Below are 6,183 nucleotides of genomic sequence, written 5' to 3' on the forward strand. Positions count from 1 at the left end.
GTCAGGGCCCAGGGGCCATGATCCTGGGACACCCTCCAGTACTCCACCCTGTCGCTTAGGTATTCATTTGGATCCGTGGTCGCTCAGGAGCTCCTGCATGGCCCCCTCTTGCCCCACCCAGCCAGAGTCGTCAGAGCTGGACAAGGGCGAACAGCCAGCCCAGCCATGTATGGCCTTTTTCTCACAACGCCCACACAACGGTCACTTGTGAAGACCAAGACCTGTCGGGTGGGCAAGAGGGAGTGGGGGGTTGGGGGTTGGGATATGGCCCTGCTTTGCCCCGGGCTGGCACTAGAGGTGGTAGCCTGATCTCCAGCAAGAAGGGCTGAGAGAAACTCAAACACACCCCACCACCACCAGGAGCAAATCCACAGCCCAGCACACAGACACACCGGGGCGTTCGTGCACGGGAACATGCACACATGCGTGCACACAAACAGACACACACATACACACACAGGCACACACACACATGCATGCACACACAAACAGCTTTAAGGAGATCAAGGAATAGATGGATGGAGAGATTGAAACCGAGGGAGGGAGAGATACAATGATCGAGAGAGACAGGGGAGGTGGAGAGGGAAAGAGACAGACAGACAGGCGGAGAAAGAGAGAGGGACAGACAAAGAGAGAGAGGCAGAGAGACAGAGGGAAGACGACAGAAGTATCATGAGGTGCAGGGGCAAACTCAGAAGAGAGAGGCGCAGGGAGCTAGAGAGCGAGATCGATAGAGCCTTTCAGAGGGAGCGCCCTGCTCCGATAGGCAGTGTCCTTTTGAGCAGGACGGGATAGTTTGGAGGGGGCTTGGACTGGGCCAGAACAGCGTGGCCAGGCTGTCCATGCAAGAGGAGCAAGGGAGCGCTGAGACGGGTTTTGTCCTGTATTGACTGCTTGCTTTGGAGGTGGGTTGCATAGGCTCCTTCCTTTTTTGGCACCTCACAATGCTCTTCGTGCCATGCGGTGGTCACCTTGATTTGCAGAGTGCACCTGCCCGACTGGCACGAGTCGTGGAACTGGGTGTTCCCACAGGGCCTGAGGCCTGGGTGTCTGTCATGTCCTCGGGACTGGAGTTTACACGAAGTTGGTGACAGTGGGAATCCGGGTTCACAAGGACTGTTTTCCTGGTGGCTGAGGAAGCAAAGTCCTTCCCCCAGAGAAAGCAGCTCTGCGATCTGGAGCGGACATCTTGGCTAGCGTGTGTCGCACATTCTGCCCCTGCCCGCCCCTTCCCTCAGATTGGAAGGCAGTGAACGATGAGTGGATTGAATCTCCTGGGCGTTCCAGGAGTGGGAAGACACTGCGAAAGACAGGGATCCTGTGCATGCACCTTTGGGGTCCAGCTCCCTACCCTCTATGGCTGGAGCTGGGCTCCTGGTGGGTTGGTGGTGAGGTGGAAGTGGTGGGATGCTGCTCCCCAGTGGTACTTTGGTGGCAGACCCCCAGGAGGAGGTTCCAGGCTGCAGCAGGGGTGTAGGCAGGTGATAAAGCAGATGCAGAGTCAGGGGAGGTTGGGAAGCATGGCGACAGTAGGGGGAAAGGAGGGAGCGGGGAAGCCACAAAGGTGTACAGTATGCGGTGGTGGATCACGCCTGTAATCCCAGCACTTTGGGAGGCTGAGGCAGGTGGATCTCGTGGTGAGGAGATCCAGACCAGCCTGGATAACATGGTGAAACCCCATCTCTACTAAAACTACAAAACATGAGCTGGGCGTGTTGGCGGTTGCCTTTAGTCCCAGGTGCTCGGGAGGCTGACACAGGAGAATGGCATGAACCCGGGAGGCCGAGCTTGCTATGAGCTGAGATCACGCCATTGCACTCCAGCGTGTGTGACAGAGTGAGATTCCGTCTGGAAGAAAAAGAAAGGAAGGAAAGAAGGAAGGAAGGAAGGAAGGAAGGAAGGAAGGAAGGAAGGAAGGAAGGAAGGAAGGAAGGAAGGAAAGAAAGAAAGAAAGAAAGAAAGAAAGAAAGAAAGAAAGAAAGAAAGAAAGAAAGAAGAGAGAAAGAGAGAAAGAGAGAAAGAGAGAGAGAGAGAGAGAAAGAGAGAAAGGGGGGGAGAAAGGGAGAAAGAGAGAAAGAGAGAGAGAGAAAGAAAGAAAGAAAGAGAGAGGAAGGAAAGAGAAACAGAAAGAAAGAAAGAAGGAAAGAAAAAAGAGAGAAAGAAAGAAAAGAAAGAAAGAAGGAAAGAAAGAAAGAGAGAGAGAGAAAGAAAGAAAAGAAAAGAAAGAAAGAAGAAAAGAATGGAAGGAAGAAAAGAAAGAAAACAATAATGACTACAGCACCTGGTATTCCCAGGTGGTCTCCCATCCAAATACTAACCAAGTCCTACCCTGCTTAGTTTCCGAGATCAGACGAGATTGGGCGTGTTCAAGCTGGTATGGTCATAGACGCTGGCAGAGGCGCCTGGCTGCCAGAAGAGCCTGGCCCAGCCATGCCCACAGGATTCCAGCCAGCATCACCTGCCCGGGGTCTCCCGGCTCATGACGGGACCCCCGAGCCGCTCGCCTATTGCCTTACGCAGCTCCCAAGCTGCCGAACTTCCACTACATAGGGCCCGCTGGGAACAGGAAGTGCTCCAAGGCGTCAGGACCCAGGGCCCACCATCCTGGGAATCCGTCTGGTACTCCGCCCTTTCGAGGAAGTAGTCTTTTGGATTCCTGGCAGCTCAGGAACTCCTGCAAGGCCCCCTCTTGCCCCACCCAGCCAGAGCCATCAGGGCTGGCCAAGGGCGAAGAGGCAGCCCAGCAGTATGTGGCCTTTTTCTCACAATGCCAACACCTGGGCCTGGGCCTGTGCCTTTGGGGTCCGGCCCCCTGCCCTCTCAAGCTGGATCCAGGCTCCTGGTGGGGTGGTGGCTAGATGGAAGCGGTGAAATGCTGCTGCCCGGTGGTGCTTTGGTGGCGCATCCATACAAGGAGCTCCCTGACTGCGCTGGGGGTGTAGGGGCATGATAAAAGTGGAGCAGAGTCAGGGGAGGTCGAGAAGCATGGAGACAGCAGGGGGAAGGGAGGGAGAGGGGAATCCACAAAAGCCTACAGCAGGCTGGGCCCGGTGGATCATGCCTGCAATCCAGCACTTTGTGTGGCTGAGGCATGTGGATCACCTAGTCAGGAGATCCAGACCACCCTTGCTAACATGCTGAAACAACATCTCTACTAAAACTACAAAATATGAGCTGGGCGTGGTGGCCACGCCTGTAATCCCACCTGCTCAGGATGCTTAGGCAGGAGAATGGTGGGAACCCAGGAGAAGGAGCTTTTAGTGAGCCGAGATTGCACCACTGCACTTTAGCCTGGGTGACAGAGCAAGACTCCATCTGGAAGAAAAAGGAAGACACAAAGAAACACAGAAAGAAAGGAAGAAAAAAGAAAGAAAAGAAGAAAGAAAGAAAGAAAGAGAGAGAGAAAAGAAAGTGAGGTGGAAAGAAAGAAGAAAGAAAGAGAGAAAGAAGGAAAAGAAGTAAAGAAAGAATGATAGAAAGAAAGAAAACAAAGAAAGAAGAAAAGAAGGAAAGAAAGAAAAGAAAGAAGGAAAGAAAGAAAAGAAAGAAGGAAAGAAAGAAAGAGAGAAAGAAAGAAAAGAAAGAAGGAAAGAAAGAAAGAGAGAAAGAAAGAAAAGAAAGAAGGAAAGAAAGAGAGAAAGAAAAGAAATCAAGAAAGAAGGACAGAAAGAGAAAGAAAGAAAGAATGAAAGAAAACAAAAGAAGAAAGAAAGGGAAAAAGGAAAGAAAAAAGAAAGAAAGAAGGAAAGAAAGAGAGAGAAATAGTGAAAGAAAAGAAAGAAAGAAGGAAAGAAAGAAGAGAAAGAGAGAAAGAAAACAAGGAAAGAAAGAAAGAGAGAGAGAAAGGAAGAAAGAAAAAAAGAAAGAAGGAAAGAAAGAAAGGAAAGAAAGTAACAAGGAAAGAAAGAAAGCAAAAAAGAAGAGAGAAAGAGAAGGGAGGAAAGGAAGGTGGAAAAGAAAGACAAGGAAGAAAGCAAAAAAGCCTACAGCACCCGGTATTCACAGGTGGTCTCCCATCCAAGAATTAACCAGGCCAGCTTCTGAGATCAGACAAGATCGGGCACGTTCAGGGTGGTATGGCCGTACACGCTGGCAGAGGTGCCTTGCTGCCCCAAGAGCCCAGCCCAGCTATGTCTGCTGGCTTCCACCTGGCACCGCCAGCCCAGGACCGCCGGGCTCAAATGAGGATCTCTGAGCCACTCGCTTGAGGCCTTTCCCCGGCCCCCGAGATTCCAAGGTTCCACCATGTCGGGCCTGCTCATAACATGGAGCACTCTGAGGCGTCAGGGCCCAGGGCCCACAATCCTGGGACATAGCCTGATCCTCTGCCCTGTCGCAGAGGTATACTTATGGATCTGTGGCAGCTCAAGAGCTCCTGCGAGGCCCCCTCTTGTCCCACCCAGCCAGAGCCGTCAGGGCTGGCCAAGGGTGAAGAGGCGGCCTAGCGGCATGTGGCGTTTTTCTCACAATGCCAACACCAGTGACTGCATCTTTAGGGTCCAGCCCCCTGCCCTCCCAGTCTGGAGCCGGGCACCTGGCGGGGCGATGGCTAGGCATTAGTCATGGAATGCTGCTGCCCAGTGGTGCTTTGGTGGCACACCCCCAGAAGGAGATCCCCAGATGTGGTGGGGGTGTAGGGGCATGATGATGGTGGAGGAAAGTCAGGGGAGGTTGGGAATCATGGCAGCAGTAGGGGGAAGGGAGGGAGGAGGGAAGTCACAAAAGCCTGCACCAGATCGGGCGCAGTGGATCACGTCTGTAATCCCAGGACTTTGGGATTCTTTTGGATCCCTGTCCATTCAGAAACTCCTGAGAGGTCCCTTCTTGCCACACCCACCCAGAGCATCCCAAGGCTCATGATTCTGGGACCCCATCCGGTACTCCACCCTGTCTTTTGGTACCTGGCTGCTCAGGAGCGCTGTGATGGGTTTTCTCTTGGATTTATTGCTTGCTTTGGAGGTGGGTTTCGTAGGCTCATTCCTTTGTTGGCACCTCCCTGTGCTCTTGGAGTGGTGCGGTGGGCCCGTTGATTTGCAGAGTGCGCCAACCCGTTTGGTGGGAGCTGTGGCACCAGGTGTGCCCACGGGGTCTGAGGCCTGGGTCTCCGTCATGTCCTCAGGACTGGAGTTTACAAGAAGTAGGTGAAAATGTGAATCTGGGTGCAAAGGGACTGTGTTCCTGGTGGCTGGCAAAGTAATGTCATTCCCGCGGATAAAGCAGCCCCTGCTTTCTGGAGCAGAAGTTTTGGCTGGTGTGTGTGGCACCCGCTGACCCTGCCTGTCCCTTCCCCTGGTTTGGAAGGTTGTGGTGGTACCCAATGTGTGGATGGAATCGCATGGGCGTTCCGGGAGTGGGAAGGCACCGCGAGCAGCAGGGAACCAGCACCTGCACATTTGGGTCCTGTCCCCTGCTCTCCGGGCTGGAGCTGGGCTCCTGGAAAGGCAGCAGCGAGGTAGAAGTGGTGAGATGCTGCTGCCCGGTTGTGCTTTGGTGGTGGACACCCAGGAGGAGGTACTTGTCTGTGGCAGGGGTGCAGGCGGGTGATATAGAGGAAGCAGAGTCAGGGGAGGTTGGGAAGCATGGCAACAGTAGGGGCAACTGAGGGAGGGATCAAGCCACAAAAGCCTACAACAGGCCAGGCATAGTGGATCACGCCTGTAATCCCAACACTGTGTGTGGCCGAGGCAGATGGATCGTTGTCAGGACATCCAGACCAGCCCGGCTAACACGGTGAAATTCCGTCTCTACTGAAAGTACAAAACATGAGCCGTGTGTGGTGGCAGGCGCCTGTAGTCCCAGCTGCCCCTGAGGCTGAAGCAGGAGAATGGCATGATCCCAGGAGGCAGAGCTTACAGTGAGCCGAGATCGCACCACTGCATGACAGCCTGGGTGACAGACTGAGACTACATTTGGAAGAAAAAGAAAGAAAGAAGAAAGAAAGAAAGAAAGAGAGAAAGAGAGAAAGAAAAGAAAGAAAAGAAAGAAAGAAAGAAAGAAAGAAAGAAAGAAAGAAANGAAAGAAAGAAAGAAAGAAAGAAGAGAGAATGAAAGAAAGAGAGAAAGAAAGAGAGAAAGAAAGAGAGAAAGAAAGAAAGAAAGAAAGAAAGAAAGAAAGAAAGAAAGAAAGAAAGAAAGAAAGGAAGGAAGGAAGGAAGGAAGGAAGGAAGGGAAGAAAGGAAGAAA

General features: G+C 52.5%; 1 pseudogene; it reads right to left on the reverse strand.

Annotated features, from left to right (window-relative positions):
• Window positions 1-2,269: 2,269 nt before the first annotated feature.
• LOC112617487 lies at window positions 2,270-2,388 on the reverse strand (annotated as a pseudogene).
• Between the last annotated feature and the right edge of the window lie 3,795 nt (window positions 2,389-6,183).

This window comes from Theropithecus gelada, unplaced genomic scaffold (genome assembly GCF_003255815.1).
Source record: "Theropithecus gelada isolate Dixy unplaced genomic scaffold, Tgel_1.0 HiC_scaffold_2059, whole genome shotgun sequence".
Taxonomy (NCBI): domain Eukaryota; kingdom Metazoa; phylum Chordata; class Mammalia; order Primates; family Cercopithecidae; genus Theropithecus; species Theropithecus gelada.